Source organism: Lontra canadensis, unplaced genomic scaffold (genome assembly GCF_010015895.1).
Source record: "Lontra canadensis isolate GAN:19392208 unplaced genomic scaffold, GSC_riverotter_1.0 scaffold28, whole genome shotgun sequence".
NCBI classification, from domain to species: Eukaryota; Metazoa; Chordata; class Mammalia; order Carnivora; family Mustelidae; genus Lontra; species Lontra canadensis.
In genome coordinates, this window is record NW_022631022.1 from 6,241,180 (window position 1) to 6,261,732 (window position 20,553).

Consider the following 20,553-nt stretch of genomic DNA (forward strand, 5'->3'; position numbering starts at 1 on the left):
GCACACTGGGGTGTTCATCCGAAGTGTTCCACCAGGGGGATTCTAGTTGTGATATCTCTGGGGTACACACATCCTCAGGGAACCACAGAAGGGTTCCCCAGGGAGCAGGTAGGCTGGACAGACTCTGAAAGGCTGACAGAAACCACGCCTAAGGCACAGCAAGGGGGACAAGGGCCAGTGGGCCTAATGTGGGAGGGGTGGTGAGAAGGTACAGTCAAGAGGGACACACGGGCCAGGCACCACACCTCTGTTAAATGCATTCCATCTTCACTGACCTGCTGTGGCTCTAAGAAATCCCAAATTAAAGAGGAGGGTCACAACCTAGACACAGAGTCAGGCCAATCTCAGCCTTGCCCTGCCGTCTCATGACTCTGCCGCCAGCATCCAGCTAATCAGATAAGACAGCAAGGCATAGGGGTAAGACGAACCAAAATGGTTTAGAGAAAAACAATCTTAGATCCCAAGCCGACAAGTCTATAATATTACAGCAACATATTTACCTGATATGGGCCATAAATTGGCTCCAGATTTAAAAACAAAAAACAAAAAACCTCAAACATACGTGCTAAGAGAAAACAGCTTCAAACCATTCTGATACCTGGCACCTACTATGTGCCAGGTATCAACAATTTGAAGATGAGCCCAACACAGTCCTTGGTCTCCAGAAAGTGGTGATTTAAGAAGAAGTACTAAAACCTTCATCTGACAGTGGGTGGTAAGAACAAAAAACTAAAAAAGAAGAAAAAAAAATAGGTAAGCCAGGCTGCTCTGGGGCATGTAACAGACTGGGGGGCTCAGGACAGGAGGGACAAGCCAGGGGAGCTTTCTCAAGGGACAGAATATTTGCTTCTGAAGATTGAGAAGCAAGAGTAAAGGGGAGAAGGGCCACCAGTGAGATTAACAAAGACAGCATTCCTGAAGGAACAGGAACCTGGCACATGAAGGAACTCTGAAGCAGCTCACCAAGGCTGAGCCCAGGGGGGTCAGGAATATTCTAGAACATGAACAAGGAGTGGTGATCTGAAGACAGGGGAGCACAGCAGGCCTCCAGACACAGTCACAGAAATCGATGTCCCCTTTTGCAAGCAAAGAGACTTTTTATTCCAACATTTTCCTCTACTCTGTCCGGATCAAGTACCTGGCTTATCAGTAGTGCTTGGAAATGTTGGCCATTGTTACTGGATTGTCAGAGCCTTGTATGCACTCTTTGTTCAGTAATGCAGGAGAAGAGAGGAGAATTTAGCCACCGGACTCCCTGAAGGGCTTATAACATAAGGCAGACTCACCTGTAAAATGGTCCCATAGCAGAGACCCTAATGAAGGCATCCTAATTATTCCTCAGGAGGCTCTGGGCTCCTCTGGCGAAAGCATCAACCGCTGAGGAGGGCGCTGGAGGAAATGCAGACACACCCACCGAGGAGGGGCCTCTGTGGGGTGTGTTACATTCTTTTGAGAACCGGGCCCCCAGCTTTAATTTGTATAATCAGACCAGAGATTGGACTGCAGAACTGTTTCCCATTTATTACAATATCACACTCCTGCCCAGGAAACCCCACCCAAGCTTTTGTTTGGAATTCTTTTCCTTGATTAGGTGTAAGCCCTATTATTCCCGCCATTCAAAAATAACACATGGGTCTGATGAAGCCGTAGTGCGGGGTGCAGGGACAAACAATCCTGTGTGAGCATCGGGCTAGGTAGTTCCTTTCTTCTCTCGTTTTAGAGTGAGGACTTCTTTTTCATTTCCTGCTCTGGAGAAGAGTGGGAAGCAGGGACATTTTGTACAAATGGAAGAGCAAATCGTATTTCCTCTCTGGAACAAGCCATGCTAGCCCAGGGAAGCACTCCCCAGGTTATGTCCACAGCCACGCACTGGGTCCTGGCCCTGAGGTCCGGGCTGCTGTCCCCACACTCAGCCAGCAGGAAGGGGATAAGGAGGCCTCCAAGCTCCATCACTCCATCTTTGGAAATGCTTCTCTTGGTGGGGCTGCCCTGTACTTGGCCTCCCCACAGGAATGACAAAGCTGTGACACTATCTGGCCTCTGTTACGCAATTCACCCAGCCTCCAACTCCAAGGGCTGAGCAACGGGCCGGGGTCCCCCACCAGACCCCTGGGAAACACAATCCAGAAAGGTTCATTCATACAATGAAAGACAGGTTATAGGAAAATTTCATTTCAAAGCACTGAGATAAGAGTTGGGAAAAAGGATAAATCACTTCATTATTTAGCAAGTGCTTGAGCCACGGAAGAGACCTGTTTTGGGGTCTGTATAGCCTGAAGGGGCAGCCTGGGACTACCATGGGTCTCCTCTTGCCTCCACCAAAGCTGCCGGGGCGGGGCTGGAGCTCTGACTCTAAGGAAGCATTTCAGTGGTCAGGCCAGGGACCTCACGCTCTTGTGACTTCAGTTCAAAGGAGCCAGTTTTGGCCAGTGGGATTCTCCCCAGTAACTCTAAGCCCAGTTGAACTCTAGCTGGGAGGCTGGAAGATGAGGAAGTCAGAAAGCCTGGGGCTAGGTAGCCACAGAGGACAAACAGGCAATCACGACCTCACAAGTTCATCCGGCAATCAAGGGGATAAAGGACACCCCAAGACAGGAACCAGGAGCCCAATAGAGCACTTTGATGGGCTCAGTCCAATTCCCATGAACCCCAATGCTCTTCATTTCCCATCCTGGGAGATCTTCAAAACATACAGAAACCTTTCCTGTTTATCAAATTGAATGGGTTTCTATCACCACCAAACATCCTTGCCTAAAACAAGCACTTGATCTAGGTCTGGTGCTGTGACAACAGTACTATCTCAGAGCTGGTACAGCAGATAAAAATCCTTAGTGGGTGACTGCAAACGATGGCAGCATGGCTGTTCATGATAGAATAGAGTCTCGCTGAACAATGGACAGCAAAGCTCACTTTGGACCAGATTTGCCAGGGGGAGCTCCTCAGAAGGGAAAGGACTACAATTTGCCCATGAGGAGTAGGAAGGGTGTAGGTGAACAGTGAGGACATTACTAATCCCTCTGTGAAGCCAGGCTTCATCACCACAATTCCTCTGGGCTCAGTCCACATCCGCTGGCCTCAGTTCCTTAGACTGTAGCCCACGCAGAACTGGGAGAGGCTCTGCTGGCAAGCTGGACTGCTTTGATTTTTGGTGATCCTAGTAAAATCCAGCAATCCCCAAAGACAGCTACTTGAGCTCTCTTATATAAGTCCCTGCACCCGGAAACACAAGAGCCAAGTCAGGCTGTTGTCAAAGTTGTGCCTCTGAGCTTCTCCTGGCCCACCTTGCGGCTCACATCGTTGGCAGAAGGGGGAGGGGACTGTCCATCCACAGCAGTCTGCATGGAATCAGGAGCTACATCCTGAACCCGTGTGGTGGATGTTCAGGGATGGGGGAGGGGACAGGGGGTGCGATGAAAAAGATACAACACAAGCAGGTCCTTAAGCAGCCTACCATTATCAGACACGGACACAACTGACCCAATCACGTGCCTACACACCCTAACCACTACCAAGTCTATGTAAAAAAGAAATCCTTTCTACATCACGTCTGCAAGGAAATCTTCCTTGAGAAATGCAACTCCAACATAAAATGCCAATAGTTAACATAGGCAAGATTGGTATTACTACACGAACATGGTTTTAATTACTCAAATGAATTATTCAATGATGGCTTTCAGATTGTCTTTTTTTTTTTCTTTTTTCTTTTTTTTTTTTTTAAGCAGCAAAGTTTGTCTTCTAATGTTACTTTACTCAGAAACCTGATAAGCAATGTAGATTCATGAAAGCAGAGCTGCTCTGGTTGAAATGGGGGAATGGGAGTCTTGGGGTCCTGTGGGCTCCCGAGGGACCTCCACGGCACACACAGAGCTCCAGGAATCACAGTTGGAAAACCGGTCTTTTAAATGTATTAAGGACTTAGAGCTTTCAGGCACACATGGCAATTTAAAATTTACATAATAGAAGTGTTTACAGGTACAGTCTACTAACGAGAAAGGGCTTGAGCTTACATTATGAGCCTATGACTTCAATTCTGCCAGCCCAACTTCTGGCAACACAGATAAGGACCCCCCCCACCCCCAACCAACCAGGAAAGTGCCAGAGCCCTGAGGCATCACATCTCACATCTTGTATGTTATTCTCTTCCCCTTTTTACATTTGGTTCTTTACATCTGTAAGTTCTCTGCTCCCAATGTCCCCTTCCCTCTACCTACTAGGTGAGGGTTTTCTGAATTTCAACCCTATTCATGTGTTCACAGGGCACACCTAGAATGTGCCTCCATCTGCCTAGGGAAAACAGGACTGCCAGAGCCCAAGACTCTACCCCAGCCTGGGTTACTGCCACTGGCTCAATCACTGTACTCCACTGTACTCCACTCCACTTCAGAAAAAATCAGGCCAACCAGTTCATTTACATGACTCTTGCTCAGAGTGTGCTCCTAGGATTCCTGCAGAGATCCTGTGTTCTAAGGAGTCCTCAGATGCCCCAACATGCTCCTACACATCGTGAATTTCTTTGAGGAAAAAACAAGTAGAACCGTAAGAAATCATGAACACTTTTTCTGTGTGTGGCATATCCCCCATCATTGCCATGTTCTTTGGGAAACAACCAGCAACTTAAACGTCTCCCCTGGTTATTTTTAATTTGACACTTTCTTATAAATAGCAAACAGTTTCCTATATAGAAAAGCAAATCAGAAATGTATGGAAATGAACCAATAAATGGTGAATTTCAAGTCCCATTAAAATCAGGACGGTGACAAGGATGCCTGCTATTAACTATTTAAAAACTTTACTTCAACCTCTAACCCAGAGAAATCAAAGAAAATGTTAAGAAAAGGCAGTAATTTTTATTTTTTATATTATTTTATTTTTGTAAATGAAATGTCTATTTGCCTAGAATCTAAGTGGACTGGAGATAGTCAGAAAGAATAACTAGATGAAGAATGTCATTTAGAAAACAAAAAATTCCAAGGCTACCTGGCTGGCTCAGTCCATAGAGCGTGTGGTTCTTGATCTCAGGGTTGTGAGTTAGGGCCCTATGTTGTTAGTAGAGATTACTTAAAAAATAAAATCTTAAAAACAAAAAAATTCCACTCATATCAACAAAGTATAAAAGGAAGGAGGGGTGGGGAAAGAGAAAATACCTAGAAATAAACTTACCCATAAATGTGTCAAATCAGTCTTACTTTCAGTTTTACTGAATAACACAGAAGATACATGTAATGGCGCTACCAGTGCCCAGACAAGAAGACCCAATTTCGTACAATGGCAATTCTCCTTTCGTCACAGTTTTTAAAGTCAACACAATGCAACCCACATTGCAACAGGATATTCTATAGAGTTTATAAATCTGATTCTAAAGTTGAGCTGGAAGAGACAAAGATTCAGCATGACTGAAAAATGTTTTGAAGAAAGAACAATGAAGGGAGACCTATCCTAACAAAGCTAAATAAATATACTGTAAAGCTACAGTAACTAAAAACTGTTACCACAGAAATAGATCATTTACTAGGGTAGAGAGTACAGTAAGCAAACATATGGATATTTAGGATACAATCAATGTATCATTTAGAGTAAGTACTGAAGAGCAAACTATTATATATTTTTCCAGTATGGAAAGAGACAACTATTTGATACACTCTGGAAAAGTATATATGCACAAAAGTAAATATCCACAAAAATGAAAATGAAGTTATCACTTTCCCTCTATGAGGCACAAAAACAAATGTTAGGTAGATAAGAGATATAAACATAAGAACAAAACAAAACAACAAAAAGACAAAAAAAAAAAACAACTATTAAACCAGAAAATATGGAGAATACAATTTTATTTACAAAGCCCATAAGAAAAAAGTTCACTGATGCAGGAACACCACAGTTAAAGCTTCTGTTCTATAAACACTAAGATAGTCAACAGAGACACTATTTACAAAGGACTTTTTGAGGAGGGAATTAAATTAGCTTCATTACTTTTTACCCTAAAGCATCATATAATGTTTAAATTTGTCCTAACTAGTTAACCCAAATATGGTTAATGACCTTTTTAATAGAACTTTACCCAAAAAAGGTTAATTTAAAGGCACACTTCAACTCAGCCTTCCATAAATATTCAAATTAAAAATGAGTAAAGCCATAGAGTTTGCTTGCCATTTTTCAGGAATAAAAGTCTGAGGAATGTGGACAATTATCTGAAATATTTTACTTTACTTTAAACATTCTCCTTAGTGCCTCTCCCATAGATGTTCTGAAAGAGAAACTATGTACTTCAAAGGGCGTGCCTCTAGGTTTTTGATGATTATCTGAGTGCCTGCAACAGTCAACAAAAAGTATCATCCCAAGGGTAAACTAAGAATCTCACAGGGATGAGACCTTGTAATTTCCAAATGGGAAGGGTTTTTTGGTTTGGGGTTTTTTTGTTCTGTTTTGTTTTGTTTTTTAATAGGACGACATTTAAATTGTGATTTTTTTCATAGCTAATGCTTTATAAAATGGTTTGTTGTTTTTTTTTTAATCCACCTTCTGCCCAACCCTTGAGTTTTTATCCACACTTACTCTAGTCTTGCTGGAGTGTGGAATCTGGGATTGAGGTGCAAAATTATCGTGACACTCCCTTACTGGAAAACAACCCTTTGGACTTTAATCTTCTAGGCTTAACTCACTGTTAGGTTAAGAAACTGACACTCAGGCATAATACACACCTTTTCCTTTCTTTCCAGAAAACAGTCCTTCCTGGCCATAATAAAGTCGTACTTCTTATTTTACCTTTTTCTAAGTAATTAACACATAATCCTAGAGATGCACAATTTCTCACCATCCTAGAAACAGAATATGCCTCTGATTTCAAAGGTCTGCAATTTTCCCAAGCTCTTCCATCCATCAAAGCTACTCATGTTTCAGTTTTTCTTTTCCAGGAGCATTTTTACCGCATGTCTCTAAATCGTCCTAAGTGAAAACTATGGTTTTCTAATATAAGTAGGTTTTCAAAACACAATCAAAATTCCCTCTACTCTCTATTCTCAACAGCTGGCCCAAGAAGGTCTCACTTACCCTGAGTCAAGGCAACCTCATCTGCAGAATCTCTCGTCACTCCAACGGGTCCCTTTGTGCCTGACACACGGAGGATCAACAGCCATCCCACCCATGTCCTCTTTTCTCCAGCCACGGTGAGGGCAAGGGTTCCAGACTCTCTATCAGAAATATGTTCTTCACATTGTAATCGTTCCAGGAACATCTGTTGTAGTATATATATTTTTTAAAGATTTTGTTTATTTATTTATTTGACAGAGATTACAAGTAGCAGAGAGGCAGGCAGAGAGAGAGGAGGAAGCAGGCTCCCTGCTCAGCAGAGAGCCCGATGCGGGGCTTGATCCCAGGACCCTGGGATCATGATCTGAGCCGAAGGCAGAGGCTTTAACCCACTGAGCCACCCAGGCGCCCCTGTTGTAGTATTTTATACTAAGCGTCTCGACTGATCCTGGATAATGTTTACTCATTTGCATCCATTTATTAACTACCTTTCTACCAGGAAACACAATTCTTTGAAATCCTCTGCCAAGCCTCATGAGAGAAAATAAAATTTCAAGACAGATTCTGGGTTGTGTTCTGTCACTTAGGTTACGGGCAAAAACAAAAATTAGATTAGAAGAGATATATCGCAAGCTAATAATCACTTAGCTCAAAAATCAAACAACAGCTATTGGGAAACAACATTTATGTTGTTTTTCCAGACAACTATATTATAAATTATGAGAAAGCATTTTTGTGCCTGAATTATATAAAGTATCCAAAGCATAATGCAACCAGCATATAGAAAGCAAATAGTCCCTTCCATGTTAAATTGTAGGTATATAAAGCATTTCTTTTCATGTGCATTTTCTTAAAAGACTTGAAATGACATACCAAATTTTTAACATTCTTGAGAAAAAAGGGGGAAAGATAACAATGAAACTTTTACATTCTATTTTTGAACTATCTGTACGATTTGAGTTTTCACAACAATTTTGTCATTTTTTAAATACGACAAATGCAAAAATAATGCTGGCAAAGATGCACTGAAAAGGACATTCAATGGAAAAGTAAATTGCTTGTGGCACTATAAACTGATAGAACCTTTTCCCACAAGGTATGTCATAGCTGTAAAAATACTGACAACCACTGACTGAGCAGTTATTTATTCTCTAAGTTTTCCATAATGTGTCTACATCATTCTTTACCAAAAAAGCAATCCAGCTTCATACACTCACCACATTGCATCTCTAAAATGCAGGCTTTGGCAATGTCAGCTAGCTACATACTAGTACATTCGATTCCTACCTGTAGTAGTTACATTCTTACAAAGTCACCACTAGGGGCGCCTGGGTGGCTCAGTGGTTAAAGCCTCTGCCTTCGGCTCAGGTCATGATCCCAGAGTCCTGGGATCGAGCCCCGCATCGGGCTCTCTGCTCAGTGCAGAGCCTGCTTCTCTCTCTCTCTCTCTGCCTGCTTCTCTGCCTACTTGTGTTCTCTGTCTGTCAAATAAATAAATAAAATCTTTAAAAAAAAAAAAAAAAAAAAAACCAAAGTCACCACTAACCCTGAACTGGCAAAGACTGGACCGTTTCTCCATCCCAAATACAGGGCTAGGTTCCTGGGAGCCTCTGGTCACAACATTTTCATCCAACGTCAATGCGTAGCCTTGCTTTATGCATATTTCTGTTTGAAGACACCTAGAAAGATTTATCATTAACGCTGAACTCATGGCCAAGAGCACTCTAACTCATGCCTGAAAGGAAGCTTATCTAACACATGTATTTTCTCTGTAAAGCACATAACAACCTCCTCATCCTTACGAACACTAGACAGCACTATACTGTACTTGGAGGTCATTTTTAAAAGCAAAATCACCATTGAAAAGGCACAAAAATCTTAAAAATGTGGCATTCAATAGGCCATGGGAAGGACGTTTGTTTACAAGAGAGAGCTACAAAACAAGAAGCATCACCTTGTCTGACCTCAGCTGGGAACAGGTGCAGGACGCGACTGGAATGTTTTGCCTCTCAGCACACGTGTGTGTCCAAGGCCGACTGTAAAAGCGCCTCGATTCATGATTTCAGGTTTACCCATCAATTTTAGCACATAGACAAAATCTGCAAATATGCAATCTGTGTATATTGATCACTATTTGGCTTTTTAATACTTACAGTGGAATTCTCAAAAAAATCAATGAACAGCTTGAGTAAAGAGATACCCAGAAAGAGCTTCCTTGTCTGTTAACTTGGTGGGTCCCGACCAGCAGTGATTTTTGCCTTCAGGGCACGTTTAGAAGTATCTGCCGACAAATGTGGACCCTCACAACTGGCTCTAGTGGGTAGGGGCCAGGGATGCCTCAGATCATCTAACAACGCACAAGACAGGCTCTAACCACAATCATCTAGCCCAGAGTGTCAACAGCACCAGTAGGAAGAAGTCCCGTGAGGACCTGCTGACAATATACATGTTTTTACATGTAACTTCCTGCACCTTCTCTCAAGGTACACTTTCATGCCTATAACAAATCATTCAGGGTCAAGGATGGAGCTCAGACCTTGTTTCTTGGTGGCCTTTTAAGGTCAAATTTAACTAATGAATTCTTTTTTTTTTTTTTAAGATTTTATTTATTTGACAGAGATCACAAGTAGGCAGAGAGATAGCAGAGAGGGTGGTGGGGGAGCAGGCTCCCTGCTGAGCAGAGAGCCCAATGCGGGGCTCGATCCCAGGACCCTGGGATCATGACCCGAGCGGAAGGCAGAGGCTTTAACCCACTGACCAACCCAGGCGCCCCTAACTAATGAATTCTTACTACATACAACGGAAGACACAAAGCAGTTCTAAGTTGTACTGAAAAGTGGGACTTTCCAGTCATTCCCAAGGAGCTTAGAATGGTAACTGGGTTAATTCCAACAATAACGAAAAACATAGAGCCCATCTGAAATCTTGTTTCTGTTTTAACACCGAGTAAAAATCATCACTGCATGGGAAGTAAGCCACATAGAAGTCCGGTGCCCAAGAGATGGCGAACCCAGCTCACTCCCAGCAGCTTTCAGGGAAAGTCAGGAACCTGTGAGAAGGTTCGTAAAGCTACCCTGTCTGAGGAAGACTATTAGTAGATCTTACTAAGGGGCACCTGGGGGGCTCAGCTGGCTGAGCGTCCAACTCTTGCTTTCAGCTCAGGGTTGTGGCCATCATTGAACCCCTTGTCAGGTTCCACGCTAAGTGGGGAGTCTGGTTGAGATTCTCTCTCTTCCTCTCTCTTCCCCCTCCCCCAGCATGCTCATCTCTCTCTTCTCTTTCAAATAGGTCTTAAAAAAAAAAAATACCATGTCTTACTAAGTCTTAATGATTCTGAGAAGACACCCACCCTGACTATGAGGCCTGCAAACACCTGACCTATAAAAATGCTGCGTACCTCCCTCCACTGCCCCCCCATGTGGATTCAGTATTACACATTTATTCAGTCTTGAATCAATCCTATTTTTAAATAATAAATCAAGCCATTTGTAGAGTGGCCTCCAAGGTTACTCAAGAGCATTAAAAAATCATTGTGCTAACACAACAAGGATAAATAATTCCCAATAGACAGACTAGCAGACTAAGAACTGCACTTAAAATTTGGAACCCCGAATGCTCAGCGGCTTGAGGTTAGAGCCAAGTGATTATTTCACTAGTCTTTTATTCTGGAAAGATGTTTTAGCTCAATGGTGCAAAAATAAGCCCAAGATCTTATTTCCTGCTCTAAAGTGGGTTTGCTGTCCAATGCCTACAACTTCCTCTAGGATCCTACTGAACACTCTCAGACCTTAAAATTCTCCCGCATCCTTCCCCAACCTCTCTGGCCACTCAGGCTTCGGCTCTTCCCCTTCTCCAGCCTACATTTGCAGCCCTGCACCACCCACAATGCACTCTAGACCAGTGCACTCTTCAGACCACCAGGATCAGAACCACCCAAGCTGCTGGAAATGAAAATGGGATTCTCAGACCACTTTCCTGTCTGGCAGATTAGAATCTTGGATGGAGGAGTCAGGAGTCTGCATTCCCACTCTATCTCCTGGTTTTTTTGTTTTTTTTTTTTTTAAAGAATTATAGCCCCAGCCACCAAATAACACTTATGACTCTGACAATAGGTCAATGTATCTTTACCTATCATGATCCCCTCTCTCTGTTCTAAACACCTATCCACTGCCTAACCCTAACTTCTAAACCCATTTTAAACATCCTACTTAAGCTAGGAAATGTCATCTGCTATACCTCCAGTGGAGAGAAATACCATTTCTCTAAACTTCCGTAGCATGCTATCTACCTGGGACATGCACCACATAAAATGAACATTGTAGATTTCCTGGCTTACCCAATCAGATGGGGAGCTCAAGGGTAGGGACTGTGTGCTATAGCTGGGTTCATCCCCAGTGACCAGCACAGCTGCTGGCACAGAGCAGGTACACTCACTTACTGAACACATGGATGGACGGATGGGCTGCCTCTGAATGGCACTCATAAACTTCATCAATTCCACCTTATTTTTGCTTAATGATTAATGTGAATGGGTAGACTCAACTGCAATGAGTGGAGTAGCTCTCACAGGGGGCCCTACAGGAGAGAGAGGTCCTTCTCCAGAGACATTTGAGCTTGGCACTCTGGAGAGTCTCAAACGAACGAGCCAGCTACTGAGCATACACAATCCTAGTGAGGAGCAAACACAGATGATGGGGACAAGAAGGAAAACTGGCCACCAGATAAGTTCTCTGGGCATGAGCAGATTACAATAAAACATTCTTTTCCATCAAGAACCACGACAAATACTGGCATCAGCCCAAGAGGATCTACCTATAGAATCATGTCTAGATTCAGCTGGACACCATTGAGCCTAGAATTCAGAGCTGCCTATAATTTAAAGCTGTAATTGAGATTTTTTTCCATTGTCAACCTATCCTCCAGCCTCCTATTCCTCTCTACCTTTCTAGATTTTCCTTTGGGGAATCGCTATACAGCAGCCACAGGACTTCGGTGTTGTTGGCCCAAAACTGAGCTCTAGAGGTTGATCCTTATTGGCATAAACTGATCAGCACAACCTCATCTCTACGCTAATTGTGGGATGAGCAGACACCCAAACCTAAGCACAAAGCATTCCCCTGGCTGCCATGATGGTTAAGACTGAACCAGCCAGAGCAAAGCTCAAGTCCTTTATTGGTATATGTGCTGAGGAAGCGAGGACTCAGGTCTTTTTTGGATTGTTATACATGTGAACAGTGAAGCATGTGGCCTTGGTTGCTGCTGGCAGCCATCTTATGAGCACACAGAAACCTACGGAGAGGGGAGCAGACCTTAAAGAACCATGCCAGCAACCTGGAAAGAAGAGCCTTTTCTGTTATTGAGCCAGTGCGTTCTCTCTTACGGTTTAGGCTAAGTTGGGTTTTCTGTTGTCCCAAGCAGCAGGATACATGCCCACTCCTACCTTTCAAGATCCTCTCTTCCCCTTTGCTCTCAGCACAAAAATCCACTGTTCCAAGAGTCTTGTATAGGGTCCCCAAACATTCCACAAACTTTCTCACCTTCACACTTATGTGTGTCATTACCCTGCCTAAAATGTTCCTCCCTTACACAGTGTTGTTCATATCCATGTGGACATGTAGACTCAGGCTAGAATCCTAATCTGTGAGGGCAGACACCCAGGCCCATAGCTTTCTTGTCTCCTCTGAGCTGCCACCTAGAGTACTTTCTCAATATTAGTTGTCATCCACATTCTACCTTCTACTTTTAGTACCCTTTCACCAAGTCCTGCCCTGGAATGTAAGCTCTCCATACTACTGCAATCCCTTGTAAATGGCCCCTTGCCCAATGTCTTGTGACTAGCAGAAAACCCAACAAATCCTCTTTAGGCAAATTCAAAATGTGATTTCAGCCTCTGATCACTGCCAGTCATACCCTCTTAATTCACACAGCAATGTAGAGGATAGAAGGGAATTTCAGATGGAACATATTTCAACATTACACAGTTGGCCATGGTCCTGTCACATTTCACAACCAGACTGGCAGTAACAGCTGGATGAAGATCAGAAATTTATCAGGCTGCCTTCCCATCTACAGATAACTGAAGTCCTTCCAAAGAAGCCGCAGATTAATTCTGAGTTCTAAAGAGTGTAGTCTCATACCTTTCAAACATGTGTGTGAAATCATCTTAAGGGCAACAGCAGAGTAAGAGAAATGAAGGCACAGCCCAAGGCACAGACAAAACAATAGGCTCTGATCACCGCCAAGTCTTTTATGTCCCCTTCCCTACTTGTAGTCCCAGGGCTCCTGAAGGGAGGGTGTCAGGATAGGTTAGTAAGATTTAAATGAGGGACATGAAATGAACAGATTGAGACTGCCCTATCCCAAAAGTGGTTAGGAGATAATGAGTCAATTGAGATAGGTCAGGATCAAGTACGATTCTAACTGAGGATGACAACAGGAACAAGGGAAACGGTCAAATAAGTGGGGTGTTGGGGTGTGTGTGTGTGTGTGTGTGTGTGTGTGTGTGTGCATGTACACACACAAGCAAAAAGGATGTCAATACAGCCACCGAATGGATATTACCCCGGCCACTCAAGCTCCACCCCTACTGTGTGGGCCATGACAGATCTGCACACAGATTTTGATGTCCCAGTTGGAAGCTATATTAGTAGCACCTGAACATGTTTTTCAACAGGTTATAGAAATGGAGGGGCTACCTGACAAAATTTAAACCACTACAGACTATCTGTCAGGTAAAGCCATCCCTTACCAGATGCATATCTACAATGACTGAGACTTTATTAATAGTCAGTGGTCCTCTTAGAGACCCGTGGTTTCTGTGACAAAGGGCCAGAGTCATCCTTCGAATAATGTTTTTTCATTCTCTCTCTTCCCTGAGTAACACTGTCCTCTTCCTAGACCCTAAATAGATTCTGCAGGGGTTCACAGACCGTCTGCAGAGGCTGCTGAAAGAACTGTGACAGAGCAGAGCAAAAGCTTGCTCGCTGAAACACAAGTCTTCTCGTGATCTCTGCGTATCACATGACCATAAGGAATTTCGTTCTCAATGCTTAGTTCTGTAAATGCTTTACAACTTGCACTTTGTCGTTCGCCCTGTGGCTAAGAGAGATGGTTGCCCAAACACCCCCTGTTCTTGGTGACTCAGCCTCAGCCCTGTGCCGGGGACCAGCCCGACTTCACTCTCCCATCCACAGTGGCCATCACTGGCTCAGACTCTAGCTGGCTCTGGGTGCCGAGGGACCCTCTATTCTGTCCTTGTGCCTGGACAGAAAGAGCAAACCTTAGGACAAAGTGATGTCACAAAGACGGTCTCCTGACAAAAGAGTCCAACCACCACCTCCCTCTCTGCTTCTCCTCTCAAAAACATTTCTCCCTAACTCGCGTCTGTGGGGCAAGAAAGGAAAGAACCAAATTCACACAACAAAAGCAGAGGGTTGAACTCTAAAAGCTGTTATTACATCAAGGGAAAAACAAACCAACCACCCCAAAAGTTGTCCACACTTTGAAATCCATTCCATGAATCCAACACAGAGGTAGACCAGCCAGGCCTCAGCTCAGCTTTGCCTTCAAGGAGCAGCCTCCAGCGAGAAGTCAATAAAGCCACATGGTTTGCAGCAACTGCTTCTCTTGGCCACCAACAGGTCAGAAAAGAATTCCCTTCAGAGTTGCTGAGGACTGAAGTCACTGCCTACCTGCCAGTCGACCCAGCCATACCTCCTATCATGGGACTTGCTCTTCCCCCAGCAACAGGAACAGCTGTCATGCCCCCCCCAAACTTCATCAAATTTCCAGTCTTCCAGAATGTTCCAGCCCCACCCAATGTCCTGCATGTCTGGCTCTTCTACTTCACAGAATCAGCAGAATGCAGAAAGGAAACAAAATCCACAGACCTGGGGTTCACAGAGATAGCCATGTCCCCTGGGGTGTTCTTTCCAAAGCATGTTGAAAGAACCACAGGATCAATCTAGGGCACAAACATCCTCAGCTTCAAGTTGATATTCTGGGTTTCTCTTCAACAAATATTTGAGTGCCCAGTCAGAACAAAGTACTGTCAGTACACCCCAGGTTAGGCTTTCACGAGGGCCCTCGGGTAATTCCCTTTCCCCAGCGCACAGAGCAATACGGATTTCGTGAAGGCTGACATCCAGGAACAGGGCACCACTGTTCCTTACTGAGTTACTGGAGCAAAGAAAAAGATACGCCCATTTGCCAAGTGCTTGCAGCCTCTGCTGTGCCTGGAACTCTGCCAGGAACATCAAGAAAAAAGACATCTACACACACACTACAAAGAGGATGCCCCACTAGAAATGTTTCCAGTCCTTTTCATCCGTCTTTCCCCCACCTTCTCCCTCTCCCCTCCGTCCACAGGAGAATGCAGACTTCTTCCAGTACCTTAATCATTATGTCAGCACGCCATTTATAGAAGGAAGAGCAAAGAAACGTACTATACTGTTCTTCATCCCACAGTTTTCCCATATGCATCAGCCAATAAAAGAAAAGTTAAGGCGCTCCTGGGTGACTTAGTTGGTTAAGTCAGTTAAGTGGCTGCCAACGGCTCAGGTCATGATCCCAGGGTTCTAGGATCGAGTCCCACATCAGGCTCCCTGCTCAGTGGGGAGCCTGCTTCTCCCTCTGCCTGTCACTTTCCCTGCTTGTGGGCGATTGCCCTCTGACAAAATAAATACATTAAATAAATAAATAAATAAATAAATAAAATCTTAAAAAAATAAAAAGGAGAAGAAGAAAAGTCTTAACACACACATTGACTTGCTCCCTGTGGTTACCTTTAAATCTCCACTCAGATTTTTTTTTTTTTTTTTTTGGTAACTCTACTGAAACTTGCTTTATAAAGGTTTTTCTCCCCCCCCAAATGTCTATGATCAGAGGCTAGAAGGTTAGCTTTGGAATGGGTGCTTCAGGAAGTGAAGAATGTCCCAAAGCACATCAGAGCCTAGAATAGTGGCCAGGCTATGGATCTTATGTCTACCCTTTTCAGGAAAATAGGACCCTCTGTGTTCACCGTGCAGGTTTTTCTTCCACTTGTCTGTGGTGAGAAGCTGTTCCAGAAACACATGGCAAACCAGATGTTTTGTTTTGTTTTGTTTTTAAAGATTTCATTTGTTTATTTGACAGAGAGAGTGAGCAAGAGAGAGAGCACGAGCAGTGGGGAGAGTCAGAAGGAGAGGGAGAAGCAGGCTCCCCACTGTGAGGAGGGAGCCCGATGCGGGGCTCAATCCCAGGATCCTGGGATTATGACCTGAACCGAAGGCAGACACTAAATCAACTGAGCCACTCAGGTGCCCCATTATTGCAGAGTTAAGCATACTGAGTTCTTGAACAATTAGATGATGTGGACCAAGTCATGCTCCTAGACAGTAACGTGCAAAAGACCAAGATCCAAGGTTTCTTGAGGAATACGGATAGTGAGGGTTATTAAATACTGCTTTGGGGAAAGCAACTTTAAATGAGGTATTATATGGATTACAAAGCTCTGAGATTGGATAGAGAGCTCTACCTACAAACCCCAGACCTGTGTCCCTGCAATAAACACCTGTGAACAGCCTCTATGGTACTCACTTCCCCTTCACAGTCTTGCTTGTATGTGTGCTTCTGAAGAAGCTGACTTTACTCCTCAGATACCTGATGCACACCCTAGGGTCAGGCTTAACGGTGGCATCCACTCCCCTGGACACAACGTTTGCTAGAGGACAGACATATAGTCTCAACATGCAACTTCAGTGAATTTCAAGACTTCTGCTGTTTCAAAGTTGGTGGGCTCTTCCAGGGCTCCTGTAACATTCATTTTTAAGACCTGGAACTCCTGAGGGTATTTTTGTTTCCACTGAGTTGTAGATAGCTTGCCTGTAGGTGAGGCCAAAATACAGAGGAGAGTGGAGCCAAGAAAACCCTAGAGACATGGAACTAGATCCCTAATACTAACATGCTTCTCTGGATCAAACCATACCTGAAGCCCATCCTATGGCTAGATTGCTCAGTCACAAAAACCACTAAATTCCCTTTATTGTTTAAACTAGTTTGGAGTAGGTTTTCTTTTGTTGGCAACCAAAAGCATCCTAAACTATATTTAATATGTGACACAGGGAAAGTAAAAATGGAGAAAACATTTACTTCAAAAGGACATCTTACAGGGGAACCTTGGTGGCTCAGTAAGTGAAACATCCAACTCTCAGTTTCGGCCCAGAGTCATGATCTCAGGGTCATGAGACTGAACCCCGCATCAAGCTCCACACAGAGCATGGAGCTGCTTAAAATTCTCCCTCTTCCTCTGCCCCTCTCCAGCTTGCTCTCACTCTGTCTCTAAAAAAAATTTAAAAAACAACTAAAAGAAAACCCAGAAGGACATCTTACTGATGAGTATGTGAAAAGAACCTACCACAATGTCTGACACTTAACAAGGCTTGAGTATTTTGTGTTTCTTACAGATTCAACACCAAATTCCTCTAAATAATCTTTTCACCTAGTATATTAAATAAATTGTTTACAAATAATCTGCAATGTAGGAAACACCTAGAGCAGCCAGAAGTAAAGGGTTAGAAGGGTTGAAAGTCACTAATAAAGACTCAGTACAAAATGGAAACCAGAGTCCCTGAAGTTGCAGTAAATATCTATACAATCAGGTCTACAGGCACAGACTTTAGCACATACCATATATAACATATATATTATATATCTAATATATAAATAAAAAGAGGATACTACTGGGGCGCCTGGGTGGCTCAGTGGGTTAAGCCTCTGCCTTCGGCTCAGGTCATGATCTTAGGATCCTGGGATCGAGCCCCGCGTCAGGCTTTCTGCTCAGCAGAGAGACTGCTTCCCTTCCTCTCTCTGTGCCTGCCTCTCTGCCTACTTGTGATCTCTCTCTATCAAATAAATAAATAAAATCTTAAAAAAAAAAAAAAGGACACTACCAAAGTCTCATTTTTAACCCATCATTTCAAGAGGACACCCACTGTATAAAGGAGGATATTATTAGCTGTGCTGTGTCTGGTTCATTCTCTTCCCATCATGGCCCCTCCCCACCTTTCCACCCCTCACGCACATTATACACAAGGAGGTATCTGGGCAAGTAAGGTACCAGTCAAGCAGTCCCCAGGGTGGCCCCCAGGACTGGGTGGTAGTAGAGATGTTTCCCTGGGCAAGATGAGGCAGAGAAAAAGAAGAGAAACAGGCATGCCCTTGTAAGAACAATCCAGGGACAAAACCAGAAAAGCCGGACTGTCTAAAATCCATGGGGCAAATTCCAGGCCAGAAACAAGATAAAGAGCCAAGAAAGTCAAGAGCAAGAAATAACAGAGTGGGGAAGGAAAAGTGCAATTTGGCCAAGATAGTGGCCAGTAGTAGCAATCACCTACCTTTAGCAAGTACAGCACTAAGCGAGACCTTCACTTGAGTTAGCACTCATTGATTCCTCACAAAAACCAGTGAAGCTATTATTTTTCCCATTTTTTCAATTACGGAAATTTTAAACATCCACAGAAGTATGAACACAGGTATGGGGGAGCCTGGGTGGCTCAGCCAGTTACAGGTCTGCCTTGAGTTCAGGTCATGATCCCAGGGTCCTGGGATCGAGTCCCATATTGGGCTCCCAGCTCTGCGGGAGCTTCTCCCTCTCCCTGCAGCTCTACCTACTTGAGCTCTCTCTGTCAAATCAATAAATTTAAAAGCTTTAAAAAAGAGAGAGAGAGAGAAAAAGAACACAGCTACAAAAGTCCTCCGTGTGGGTAGATTCTTAAGGTATCTTTAACTCCCTCTACCAACTTCTCACGGTGTTGCTGCCCACAGTACCAAAAAAGCATTAGCAATTTATGTCAACAAGCTTGGGCAAAAATGTGAGTCAACCTCGTAATTTTGACTTCATCAGCTTATGGCGTGGTTCCTGAAACCTGCCCATCTCCCCTCACCTGAATAAGAACAGAATCTGTCTCTGTTCTGTCGTAAACCGTGACCACAGCAAACATCCACGGGACAGAATTGAGTTTCCACATCGCAGAGATCGGGGAATGATCTCCGAATCCCTTCCCTCCTCCATACATCCCCTTAGGGACATACCAGTCTGTCTTGGTACTGAACTCTTTGGTGATGTTCCCTGCGAGTACATTAATTTTGTCTTTCCAACTAGATCATGCACTGTGCCCCTGTGAATCCACTTTCTAAATCCCTTTAAGATCAAATCCCAGCTACTGCTCCCAGGCAGAAAGGCCTGCCACACTCTGGCCTTCACTTAGCTCTCCAGTTTGTCACCATCCTAACACCCCCAGGGACATGGAACACGTTGGGGTTTCACAGTGAGCTCTGAACAAATGTTTTCCCACTTATGATCCTTTGACTGAGAGGTCTTCCCCAAGCAGTCTGGCTCTCACTAACATTCCTTTTCTTATCTCACTCTGAAAGCCGTTTTTGATAACCTATCTCATCCTAAGACAGGGTTGGGTCCTGTGCCTTTGTAGTCCCACAATGCCTTCTACACATCTTTCTCTGCACACCCACGACATCATTGTATAGTGATGGTTTTTAGGTACCCCACTCCCACCGGTATAGAGTGCCCCTTGAGAAACACCTACTCATTATTTTAATTTTTCTTGCTGTTGTTTGTGTTTAATGGCAACCCAGGACAGAATGAATTCTTTTGGACTGAGTTTGAGTATGACCATTTATATATATCTGCACAGTAAGCAGTTGGAGGTCTAGCAGTTAAGTCCAAATATTCACTTTTGCTCATTTTTTAGTGCCCTGTGCCTAACAATGGGCCTGACACATAGGTCTTCAGATAAGATTTATTGAATAAAACAAGCCAGTGAAGGGGTAAGATGATGGTTCAATGGATAGCAGGGAATATACCGTCAACTTCCAGAAGTCTCTCCAGACAGCTTCATGGCTAGGAGGTGCTTAGAGGTCTGACTGACCCACTGAGGGAATAAACCCCTGGGTTAATCACCCACTATCCACCCGGACTCCCTCCTTCCAGTTCCACAGGTGGCCACTAATCCTAGGTTTCAGGTTTTTGATAGACAGGCTTGCGTTCCCCCTGCTCCCACCCTCTATGGTGAAATGCTGACTTTCATTACATCCTCTGTCAGGCTCTTGTCTGAAAGTGACTGCAGACTTCAAGCCCCTCCGACTATCCCTCCCCACTAAGGCTGCACTGTCACCCCACTCCCGTGCACAGGGCTTTCCCAGACCTGGGTCTACTCAGTGGTGCCTATGTTGGAAATGCCACAGTCACCACCACGAAGACCATTCAAAGCACAGCGCACTGGTCCAGGTACAAATCCTGCCCATTCTTGGTACATACACAACAGACCCGCCCTCTCCCCATCCCAAATCCCACACATGTATGACTGTGAAAATACTTCTGAGGAAGTTCATCTACCAGCACCGCCTTGGAAGTGGTCTACTTACAATCTGACTCAGGCTGTGGTGGGGGGGGGTTGGCAGAGCACCAGGCAGAGGAAATCAAATCCCTCCCTGCAGGTAAGCTATGGTTTCTACTCTGAGGCGAGCCTTAAA

At 44.1% G+C, this 20,553-nt stretch overlaps 1 protein-coding gene across 4 annotated transcripts in view; it reads right to left on the minus strand.

Moving 5' to 3' along the window:
- Positions 1-20,553, minus strand: part of TLN2 (talin 2) — a 412,475-nt gene that overhangs the window by 269,791 nt on the left and 122,131 nt on the right. Inside the window, exon 1 of one of the 4 annotated variants that reach the window (XM_032864801.1) lies at positions 14,916-14,933. The exons of 2 other annotated variants lie outside the window; for them this stretch is intronic. The gene's annotated coding sequence lies outside the window, so the exon portion shown is untranslated. Of the gene's footprint in view, positions 1-1,286; positions 1,369-14,915; positions 14,934-20,553 lie in introns of those variants that run through there. One more of the 4 variants, XM_032864800.1, reaches the window with a different exon arrangement.